Source organism: Rosa rugosa, chromosome 6 (assembly GCF_958449725.1).
Source record: "Rosa rugosa chromosome 6, drRosRugo1.1, whole genome shotgun sequence".
NCBI classification, from domain to species: Eukaryota; Viridiplantae; Streptophyta; class Magnoliopsida; order Rosales; family Rosaceae; genus Rosa; species Rosa rugosa.
This window is the reverse complement of record NC_084825.1, coordinates 5,961,078-5,973,353: the sequence shown is the minus strand read 5'-3', so window position 1 is coordinate 5,973,353 and position 12,276 is coordinate 5,961,078. Positions and strand designations below refer to the sequence as shown.

Below are 12,276 nucleotides of genomic sequence, written 5' to 3'. Positions count from 1 at the left end.
GACAACAACCAACATCGATTCTAAAAAACAAATCGATGTATAATCGTTATAATCATCATATTTTTGTATGTTAGGTATGTCTAATTCTTCATATTTTCACATTTTATGCTTAATAAAGTATATGTCGAACAATACCTACGTGAACATTTGCATCGATTTCTATTCCAGAAGCGATGTCCAGTACACTTGTAGACATCAGTTCCCATGAGTATTGTTTGTTCTTGGCCATTTTTACATGTAGCTTGGCACATTATTTTCTTAGGAACGATGTCTGTATCTTTAGGCGTCATCGGTTTTTTTTTTAAGGACTGATGTTTCATTTAACACCGCACATCGTTTTCATTTAAGCAAAACGATGTTCAATGGTTTTATGTACATCGCTTGCTTTTTCTAGAACCGATGTGTTGTTTCATTGTAGACATCGCTTTTGTTTTGTAAAATCGATGTGCACTGGTTTTGAGTACATCGGTTCTGCGGACACAACTCGATACATTAATAATCATAAGACATCGATTTGCATTTTGATACTGATTTCTAATCTCTCAAGTGACTTCGTTTAATTTTCCTTGGCATTACTGTTTTGTTATGCTTTTATATACTTCACTTCATTTTGACAAGCGTGATGAGCTAAGTTTGCATCTAGCTGCTGCTGGAAAAAGAAATGCATTTCATAATCATCCAAAAATTGGGGCTTTCCATTAATTTTCTTTCCAAATTCATGATTGAACATATGTCACAAAAGAAAACCCCAAAACCTACAAAGGATAGCCTAGAAACATATGAGCAACAATCTACAAAATTTCTACACCAAACTTTGCTTCAAAGCAAAAAGTAGCCTTGCTCAAAATTCATCTTGGTAGTCAAGTGCAAGAGAAATATGTATTAAGCTAAAGGTTCACATGAAGTGAAGTTAACAGCGGTAACCAGACCAATGTGACTAGATCACCTTATCAGGCAGCCAAATATTTCACAACTTGTAATCCAAGGCCCTGCAAGAGAATGACAAAGTCAGTTTCACAGTGCAACATAAACCTAATGACAGTGATTTCTGGTATTACTAAACTCAACAAAAAGAAATACCGACATGACTGAGCTTAAAATGTACTAAAAAGGCAGTGAATCTTAATACTAATATAACTGGACTTTACCAAATGTAAACACACATAAATTAATGACAAGAAAATTATAGATCCACCTATACTGAATGGCAAAATAGGGGAAGCGCAAAGAAAGAATCAATCAAGCAAAATAGGAATAAAGACAAGCCTCTTGAACTATTTCACTGACAAAATTCAAGCCTCTGGGTCCAATGGCAGATCCTGCTAGTAAGTATCCAGTAATGACCTGAAAACATTCGAAAGTAAAAGAAGATAAATTTTTTGAAAAGAAGCAGATCTAGAAGCAAAGAAAAAAACTCTGTACAAATGCCAAGGCCTCACTCTTGAGTTTAAACTCTGGAGCTTTGACACTATAGCTGCTGTTCTGCTTTAAACCTGCACAAAAGAGTTCAGTTAACCCCAGCTTTTGGTACTTTGTATGGTTACGTTCACAAACAAATCAAAAGCATTTTGTGAACTAAATGTTTCCGGGGGAGTTGACAGAGTACCAATTCAAAAAAAGAAAAAAGAAAAGAAAAGCACAACCAGTGCAAAGAAACTAAAAGAATCAATCGGGTGACTCACCCTCGATTTAAAACTCAGAACTATGACATTTTCTGACACTGCAGTTGCCGTCCTTGTTTGGAGCCTGCAAAGCAAATAAGTTTGTCAAGATTAAATACAACTGGGTAGCAGCCAACTCCAAGATAAACAGACGTCTAAAAGAATGACAAGTAAATTTCTTGGGTGCAATGTGTCATGATGCAAATGAAATGCAGAACCAAAAAAAAAGAAGTTGAAAGTCGCACCATCTTTTGAAGAAGTTGAAATGCAGCAGTTAAAACACTAGCTGATATCTTTTGGTTCCTCCACAACAACACGTCAACATTTCAATATCAAAAGAGACTTTCCAAAAGAACAAAAAGTATAAAATTAGTGTCCCACACAAAGTCTCTTTTCCTTAAACAAAATGGAGCCCAAGCAACCTCCAGATTAATCACATATGTAGATCCAAAGCATACCTTGATTAGCTTCACTTATCTTCTCTCTTTGAGCTGCATAAAAACAAATGCATAGATCTGACACCGTTTATCAAAATGTAACCCACCGATCAGAAAACTCTTTGCACCAAAAGCAAGCAGTCCAAAAGATCCAACAAAAACTGCAGCAAAAGCCAATCATAAAAATCCAAATTAGAGAAGATAGTGAGCAGAAAAGAATGAACACATCCAAATTAGAGGATGTGATGATGATAGATACAGTAGCATAAAGAATCTGAGATCTAAATGACCCCAGTGCAGATCTACAAAATGAAACATATCACAACCATAATAGAACTTTGCCAGAAAAAGAAATGCCTAAAGTAATTAATATAAAAGGCTCGACAAATTCAAATTGACTATGTCAAGATTAGGTTCAACTGTTCAAGTAGTCCTAGATACAGGACAGAAACGGCTACCATAATAAAGCATTACAGAAGCAAACATATTTAGTCAAAAATACATTTCTGTCTATACTTTCTTCTATTTTTTATTTGCTTCACATTTGAAGTCTCAATATCATTACTATGTTTAATTGTTCTCTCCATACTGTAAGATAACTAACATTGTAAACACTACCCTAATAGATTATATATTGACTTTCAGACCAATATGGAAGCAATGTAAGCCATGTTCTTCATGTAAAGCTGCATTTACTTTCATGGAATGATCCCAAATGCCTAAGCTTAACTAGTAGGCTCATCTTCCATATCAGTTCTATATCCAGCACATACCTGAATAGGAATAAGAGACTGAGATAATGCCAAACAACGTACACAGGAACAGCGGCAGAAGAATAATGCACACATTTCTTTGCATAGAACTTAGAAAACCTAAACAAAAAAGCAATGAAATTTGAAAATTAACCATAAAGCTGCAAAAACTAACTTAAACAGAAAGTTAGTCTAACCAAAAGCAAAAGCTTAAAAAAACACATCAAGATACTATCACTTAGTATTCTTATTGTTAGGTAATCATAATACATTTTTGTTCCATTTAGATGCTATAGGAAATAGTGTAGTTGGGATTGTATAATGCAACTATTATTTGGCTAAAAAAGATACTAAAACAAAAAAAGAGTTAAATTAGTATCTTATTTCCAACAAACCTATAAAGCAATACAAAACACAACCACAAAACCTTTAACCAACTAACTATACTGTTACTTCAAAGCTTTGTTGAAATTCCATAACAATCAATTCAGTGCAAAACAAATATCCTATTCACTATCCGCCCCATCTTCCTGTCAACTGTAATACAAAACAACACAATCTAATTGAGTCTTGTTTAACAAACCCGATATCCCACTACTTATGGTATCAGAGGAGAAGAAGAAGAACAAAAAAAAAATAATAATAAATAATTTTTTTTACAAAAAGCAGATTCTGCCACCTAAGATTCTGAATAAAGCTATTCAAACACCAATGCATATCTTTAGTTAATAAAGTCTTATTCTAGAATCACATGATACTAAATTCATACCATTGAAATACTCCCTTTAAATTCAGCCATCTGTAACAAAAAGCCTACTTGCTAATTCATACAAGTACATTCTTAGTTCGACAAAACAAATTCATAGAAAACACATGACAAATCAGTGTTTGGCCCTTTCTTTTACTTTTTATATTAATCTCATTTCAACAATTAATAGTAAAGAGATTATTCATATGCCAAACAGGAACTGTTGTATGAGAAGTTTAAAAGTAAAACCTGACAGTGAAATTTCACTCATCACGTGTGCATGTATATATATATACATATGTACATATTTTCATATATAAAACAAACCATAAGAAGTGTTCTCTGAAATAACTCAAATGGCCAAACAAAACAGCAATCAAAGTTACATAGAAATGACAAAGCAAGCCTCTTTATGATTGTTATGAACATTAACGAAAGCAAGAAAGATGGGCAAGTAGCAGATTAGAGAAGAAAGAACAAAAGGGTAAAAGCCAATCACAAAACTGCAATCATGTCCCTCACAACCTATAATCTGAGAACCGAACTAATAGCTATCTAGTTGTCCTTCACCTCAAACAAAAGATGCAAACTTTATCAAAAATCGAACTAAAACAAAAAATACAAAATAAAATAATTCAAAACCTTACCAAATTTTGATCAAGATCGATCTTGATGACAAAGTTGAAGTCGGTGTAAACGCCGAAGTCGGTGCAAATAGGACAATCAATCAATCAATTATCCTGTCAGTAGATTATAAATTAGTTTTCACCCAATCATCCAAACCCAGAAATTAAGAGACAAATCGGCTCAGAAAGATCTAACCTTTTATGGGTAGATGAATCAAGACCCTAAACCTTCTTCTCCTTCTTTTCCTTCTTCCCCGTTCTCTCTTCTCTCTCTTTGTTTCGTCTCGTCTCTTTCTTTCTGCTGGGCGAACAACAAAACAACAACAAATCAGTAATCAATCATTCGAACACCAGTGCAAGAAGCAAGAGTAAGTCACTAACGATTACCTTTTATGGGTAGATGAATGATAACGCTATGATCCAAAAACAAAAGAGTGAAATAGCCTTTCGCGGGAGGTTTTAAAAGATCCGGATGGATGTCAAAACTGAAGAAACCAAAAGAACTAGAATTCTAGAAAAAGAAATAACTTACGATTTCAATTTTCATTGAGGTAATCGTTTGGTCGAGATTGACCGAAGCAAAGAAGCATCATAGCAGATCAATGGGATCGATTTTCCCGATCTAGTCATCTAGATTCTGCTGGCCGCCTGGCCATGAAAGTAGCTCCAATCTGGGCCAGACCAACATATTCAGATTATCAGGATACATTCATACATACAATTTCATTACTTTGAGGAATTCAATTTCAATTTCAAATGGGTGATTCATGATTCAATCAGATTAAGAAGAAGAAGATAAGAAGAGAAGAAGAAGAGGAAGAGGAGTAGAAGAAGACGGAGAGGGAGACTGGGAGAGAGAGATACCTGGAGCTCGGAGATGGGAGACTCGGAGACGGGAGACAGGAGACGGAGAGTCAGAAACGGCGCAGTTGAGTGCAGCTGGGTTGCTGTGTTCGAGTTTAGGGCTCCAACCCCGACTGCGGTGGGGCTTGAGAGGAAAGAACCATTCCTCTTTAATTTCTTCAACTCTGCCAATCTCAGATCGAGGCCGGGCTCAAGATTCAGAGCTGTTACTTCAATTTTAGATCGAGGTCGGGATCTCGGCGCTTCAGATTCCGCCTGAGAATGGAGGAGGGAGGATTGTGATGGTGAGGAGGAGGAGGAGGAGCTCGAGTCTGGGTTGAGAATGGAGGTCGACACTGAGCTTAGGGTTTGTGTTTCAGTTTTGGGGTCGGGCGCCAATTTTTTTTTCTAAGTGTGAAAGTTTTGAGTTTGGGAGATTCTATTCATACCTCCAAAATTGGTATTTAGACCTCCCCACTTAATAGACCTCAAACTTACTTTTACAAATAATTAATATGCTATCTACACCTCCCTAATTTTCCCATAATACCCATCATCCAATAATATCAATAAAAACTTTTTTTTTAGAGTGTTCTATTCATATACCTCCAAAATCGGTAGTTAGACCTCCATCAATTTTTGAACATTTCACAATATTATTTTACTCTTGATACAACTAAGCTAAAAAAAAATAAAAATAAACTTTCAATTGATAGCCCCCCTCTTTTCTTATTGTTGTATTTTGTAGGCATATGCATATTTAGAGGCCAAGAGCAGTTCATTTCTTCAACATCCTAAGATTCCCTCGTTTCATATATTTGCTCGATGGGAACAGTATGCTTCAATGATGAGTATGATTTTAAGAGAAAGTGGTTTATTGGTGTTTTGGTTAGAGAATATTGCATATCCGAAATTGACTTGAGGAACTGCAAAATAAGGAACTGGTCTGTTGATTTCTCCGCTGCTTGGTAAGGATGAAGACCATAACAAAAACAAAAGGGAAAAAATGGCATGAGGATGACATTTGTTGATTTTATACCTCTAAAAGGGAAAAGACTTTATTTAATTTTTTTTTCTTTCTCTTTTGTGTCTTTATTGGTAATTTGACATGAGTTGACAAATTCAACTATCACTTGAAAAAAGAAAGAGGTCCAAATGCTAATTTTGGAGGTATGAATAGAAGCTCCCTTTGAGTTTTAGTCCCCGCTTCTTCATTTTACTTAAAAGACTTAGCGCTTTTTGCAAAACTAGGTTTCCATAAATTTTCAAACAAAACTTTTAACACCGGTCATTTTAAGAATCGATGTTAATGGTATACATTTAAATCGGTATTTTTCTAAAACGATATTAACTTACTTTTTTACATCGTGTGCAAGTCTGACCGATTTAAATGACGTGATGTAAATGAACAGATTTCTAGTAGTGTTTATATGATCATTCCCAACTATTATGTAGTTGTTGTTTACACCTTACCCTTTCCAAGTGTTGTAGATGACCATTCTCATTTTACGCTGGAGCATTACAAGAGGATCATGGTTTATGACCTTCCTTGCTGCTGATTAATTTGGCTTCTTTTGGATGACCTTGCATTTTATTGGATATTTGATCTTTGTGGTAGAAGCTTTTTAATTAGCAGAAGCTATTTTCCTCGTAGATTGGTTATTGCCATTGGTTATTTTCTTCATTGGGCTCTAAACAATAGACCTTATAATGTAACAATGGCACAAGTACTAGGCTCTCTAAACCCTAGCCGCCGCTGGCTAGGATTTCCAAGGCGATTGTTATCGCAAATCAACCATTCTAACGGCGCCATCTCTTCTTTTGCTGATGGAAGGATAATGCACCGCACAGTCGATGTCAATCTTTGGTCTCCAAGAACAAGGGAGGGTAAGGATATGAAAGTTGAGAGCTTTTTCTCTCCAAGCTTTAGCGGCACCTCATTAGGGTGGCTTCACAGGGGACCTCCGTCTCCTCCATTCACCTCTGTGTCTCAGCGATCGTGCCAAGCGGCAGATTGTTTCAGTCCTCATTGCGAGAACGATGGGGCTGCAGATTGCTTGGCTGCGCTTGCAGAATGGCTAGGGATCGGAGGAGATCTGTAATCGGACTGCGTCTACCTTCCTGTAGAGCTTGGCTGATTTCCGCAGAAGGAGCGAGGCTCTTGGTTGCGGTGGGACAAAGTGGTGGCTGGCTCCTGATCTGGTGGATGGAGTTGCTGGTTTTGCTGATCAGATTCCTCTTCCAGCCTTTTTCGTCAATCTGGTTCCGACCAAATTCTACGTTCAATGGCTTGGGCTGGGGAGTCCTAAGGGTGCAACTGACCCTGTGGGTGCCCTTGAAGCTTTTCCATATGGTGGTCTTCGCAGTGGCAGGTGGCGGTGCCGTCCGTGGCATGGGGCGGCTGGGTCATGATTGCGCGGCGCCAATAGTGGCTGGGCCTTTTGGGCTTGCTTACTTCTGTTGGGACTGGGATGAGGTCTTTGGGCCTTATCTTGGGCCTCATGAGGAGTGGGTCAGCCCTCAAGGGCTGGGTCTCATTTAGTTTTTATTTACTTTGCCTATTTACTTGTCTTTGGTAACATAGTTTATAGGCTTTCTTGAATAAGTGAGCATGGGTACCGTCAAATGATCGGATCTAATCTATGTATCGCTGTGGTTTACCACAAACTCTTTATCTACCCATAGATGGTAGAGGGAGGATATGTAATGGTCCTTTCTGGCCTGAGTATTAATATATCGACATGATATTCTTCAAAAAAAAATAGACCTTATAATGTCTTTTTTTATTCTACACCTCCCATACTTGAGGAGATTATCATTAGTGAATGTAATTGACCCGTTTTTATTGAATAAAGTTGACGTTTCTTCTCAAAATAAAAAATAAAACAGGGCGGGTTATTAAGGGGCCAACACACTAAGAAGTAAGAACACGTTAGCTTCATGGGTTGTAACAGACTAAACCCGCAGGGTTGGCGGTCTTTTTTTTTTAATTTTTCCTGCCAAGAATCTTGCCATAACTTATAAAGAGTTCATTCTGATCCAGCATGGAAAAGAAAATTAGCTAAGCAGCTTAAATGAAAAAAAAAAAAACTGACCAGGTTTCGTGAGTGATTCTGTTTCTACAAAGTTTACATAACCTGTTCTGAGTGAAGTCAATCCAAAAGAGGAATTTTCCACCTCCATATTATGCGTTCAACATGATTCTCCTCTAAGCAAGTTTAACAACTAATATATTGATCAAACCTCACTTTTGACAGATGCAGTACGTTCACCTCTGAATCTTATGGATCAAACTCAATTACAGTACCTTGGACCAAGCATAAATCTGTCACCTCATGTAAAGAAAGGTGTAAAATTGGTCTTACCTAGCAATTAAGTAATTAATGTTGACAGTACAAATTCAAAAGCCTACCTCAGAGGTTTGGTCCAAGTCAAATTAATAGGTTTTGAAGATTCCATTAATTTTCAGACTCAAAGATCCTGCGATTGATTTCTCAAAAACTAAAACTAATATAGGCAGTAAAAACATATATTCTACGGGAATAGAAGAGAAAAGATTCTCTAAGTATCACTACTTACTGTATCGTCTCATGACCACAGAATGTACGTGTTAGTGCTACAAGAAACTAAATGGCAAGTGAGATTTTTTCCACTTGAAGATATTAAGAGCAATTTCAACAGTAAGAATCTGTGATTAATTATTCTTTAGAATTCGTTTTGCATGTGTAAAGATCAAAATGTTTCTTCAAACTCGTTAATTTGAAGCAGAAGCATTTTGAATTATATAGTTGATTTATTAGATCTTGAATTTGAATGAACTTTTTTTCGTAGGACCTTGTGAGGGGTTAATTTTAAGCAATCCAAAATTGTCCAAACCACATGAACCATCAGAAGTACTCATAAGATCTTAGAAAAGTGAAACTCTTTTACTGATTTAGAAGGCCACAGTTCAATACAGCTAAAAAAAGGCATACAGAACTCATTTCGATCACCATCAAATTCATGCTGGTATTTACTTTAGAAGGTCACTTGTCTCATTTTTGCTTTTTTATGTCTCAAATATCAACGTTAAGGGAGGAGAAGCTCTGATGGAAAAAAAAAAAAAAAAAAGACAAAGTGGAAGACAAGAATAATCCCCAAATTCTGCAAAAGCTCGTACATTTCGTACTAACAAAGAATGAACGAACATCAGTACAATGTTCATGATATTTGATATGAGATCTTAAGTAACGCGTAATTTGGTTATTGAAGAAATTATAACAATAAGTGAGGTTTAGATTAGCAAGCATCTTTCATACTAGCTATCATGCCTTTAAAAATTAGTGAAGAATATTGTCAAAGACAGAATGATTCGCTTTAAGCACTCCGAAATTAATAGAAGGAGACACAAGATGACAAGAACAAGTCTTAATTCAGCGCTTAATGAGATTCCAAAAGTGTAATCACTAGGGGTCACATAAGACTAAGACATACAAGTTGTTCAAGTTGTTTGATTGGTTGATTCTAGTTAGAGATGATTTTATGGTATAACACGCATTCTTTCTGGTTGAGATTTAATTATAGGTCTCCTATTACTTTGAATCCGCTCTGATATTGTTCTCCATCATTGATTTAATTTTTATGTCTGGTAGCTAGCTGTACTTAGTGCTTGTAATTAAAGTGGGAACTCATCCAACATTTGCATGTTATATGCATAGGCTTAAAAAGAGCTATGTTAAAGTAGAAGGCTAAAAAGAAAGAGAGAAGGTGAATAGTTGGTGCCGTAGACCCCTAAAGAAAAGATTGAGAACAAAAGCATGTACCCATGTACAATAATTTGGGCAGAAGTAACCACAACCCCTATTCGTGGAACTGTGGCAGATTCACAAAGTATAGGCAGCCAAAGTACTTTGGCTTTCATTTCAACTGGAATCTTGCTAGAAAAGAAACTGAATAACTTAATTGAACAAAGAAGACCAAGGAATTACTTGCTTTATTATTCCGTTCAAAACTAAGTGAAGTGTTGATGTGTGAGTCATTATGTTGACATGTCAGTCATTATTAGTTGACGCGACGTGAGTCATTTGGAGAATATGTGTATTCAGTAGTTTCCTTATAGGAATTAATTAGTTTCCTATACTAGATCGTACTAATGTGTAGTATAGTACAATAGGGTTTTGTATATATATCCCTTACACAATTGTGAATAATATAGAAGTATTCTCACTCACAAATATTTTCTCTTTTTTCATCTCAATATTTGACTTGGTATCAAAATAGGTCTCTCTCCAATTGCCATGAGCCCAAATTTGGGTTCCTGATATTGCAATCAGAATATTCCGATTGGATTATTACCAAGTGTCTAATGTGGGCCTTGGATTGTTATATTGACCAAGTATCCAATATGAGACTTGTGTCCCAATTTCTAATGTGGAAATTGGATTGTTAATTAATTTTATGTGCAGACCTAGAGCTAGGTTGCACGTGAGGGGGCATGTTGGAGAGAAAATATCTCACATTGAAAAAGTGACAAATAAAATATAACTTATAAGTGGGTGGAGCACACCCAATTGTACCGAAGCCTTTTGTAATTAAACCCAACACCTAATAGGTGGTTAAGTTGGGACAGTATCGATACAATGATCAACCATGGGCCACGCTTGTTGCTGTTTAACATGAAGTACATGCCAAGGACATCTGATCTGATCCATTGAAGGTTTTTAAAGTTTGTCTATGTTTGCAACTGGAAATCTGATCGACAAGCTAAAAACCAAGCCAGTATGTTCTTAAAGTTTGTCTATGTTTGCAACTGGAAATCTGATCGACAAGCTAAAAACCAAGCCGCTGTTGTATTCTAATCATTTGAAGCCACACTGTCATTGCGTCATGAGTTTGTTGCAGATTCCAAATCAATTAAACGAAAACCAGAACTCCTAAAACAATGATCTTAGTTGCAGAAATGGGGATAGATTAGATGATGTAACTCAACTCTGTATCTAAGTTGCCAAATTGTACATCAATCTTCTCATTGCCGTTATTCTGGTTACTCCTTAATATCGTGAGGCTTCTGCACTTCTGTTTCATTTCACTTATATTCAACCAAAATCTTATTGGAGCAATGAAGACCATTTACTTCAGCTATCTTCTTGATGTTTATAATAACGATATAGTACTACAGCTAACATGAAGAATGATGCCATGAAAAGTATCTTAAAGTATAGCTAATAATTTACTTCTTTATGAAACTTAACAACCATTTGAACAGAGCTGAAGCATATATATTGCTTGTCAATGATCTGTACATAAGAGAATAACAAAATCTTCATCTGAACAGGAAACAATTATTTTATTTATAGTGCTTCTTAAACTAGATACAACATTTTGAATAAGAATACAGATAAAAAATGTAGACTATTTTCTTCTAGTCCTTTCCTGCTGCTGGGTTTACAGTTAAGGTTTTGCAATCCGATTCCGAGACCATGTTCTTGTGGATTCTGCCAATGAAATCAGCAGCTTTGTTGTCAATTCCAGGCTCAGCTACCCATCGACCTCTATCCTCCACACTAGGCCACACCCTTGTTGCACTCAAATATGAATCCTCTATCTCTTCTCCTCGGCGAGGCCTCCGAGACTTGAAGAAGCTGAAGAATGAGAAAGAAGATTTCTTGTGTCTGTTGTTTCCTCCCATGATTCTTCAAAACGATAATCAAATGCTTAAGAATGAAGAGCTATTGAAGAATGTTGTATACTCTCTCTTTGGTTTATAGTGGCAAGGAGGCTGTGTTATGTATTTATAGAGGGAGGCCAAGAATCTGGAGGATTCAGACTTCTAAGGAAGTAATGAGTGGTTGTGATCACATGTGGTGTGGGGGGATGAATAGAAGAGTATTATTAGTAAAAAGATACATTGGAGACCAGAGAAAAGAAAAGCATATTTCCTATGGTCCTCTGCTTTTGAAATTGGCCTAAACAGCCTTAATCAAAGTTCATTATGCAATTCTTGGCTCTTTCCTTGCACTCTCTTCACCTTCAAGATATTATTAGTAATTTTGTTTGTCTACTACAAATAGGTCTTGGAACAATGGTATTGCACCAAAATTCAATTTTTCCATTTTCACCTTCCACATTGTGCCAATGATGGTCAACCAAAATATGAACTGTGATGCTGTAAAATTGACAGTGTAACAGTAGTTAAGTTGTAAAATTTTAACTTTAATTTGCACTAGCGTA

At 36.2% G+C, this 12,276-nt stretch overlaps 2 long non-coding RNA genes across 4 annotated transcripts; both read right to left on the bottom strand.

Moving 5' to 3' along the window:
* Positions 1-953: 953 nt before the first annotated feature.
* Positions 954-1,726, bottom strand: LOC133713974 (uncharacterized). 2 transcript variants are annotated; one of them, XR_009848374.1, is made up of 4 exons: positions 1,683-1,726; positions 1,440-1,493; positions 1,288-1,344; positions 954-989 (listed from the first exon to the last, which is right to left on the bottom strand). It is a non-coding gene; the product is annotated as an uncharacterized LOC133713974 (long non-coding RNA). The 2 variants fall into 2 exon arrangements; XR_009848373.1 differs by lacking the exon at positions 954-989 and having other exon boundaries at positions 1,216-1,344.
* Positions 1,727-1,920: 194 nt separating this feature from the next.
* On the bottom strand, positions 1,921-5,104 carry LOC133718598 (uncharacterized). Of its 2 annotated transcripts, none has more exons than XR_009850393.1 (5): positions 4,757-5,104; positions 4,421-4,525; positions 4,246-4,338; positions 2,872-2,970; positions 1,921-2,259 (listed from the first exon to the last, which is right to left on the bottom strand). It is a non-coding gene; the product is annotated as an uncharacterized LOC133718598 (long non-coding RNA). The 2 variants fall into 2 exon arrangements; XR_009850394.1 differs by having other exon boundaries at positions 4,421-4,522.
* Between the last annotated feature and the right edge of the window lie 7,172 nt (positions 5,105-12,276).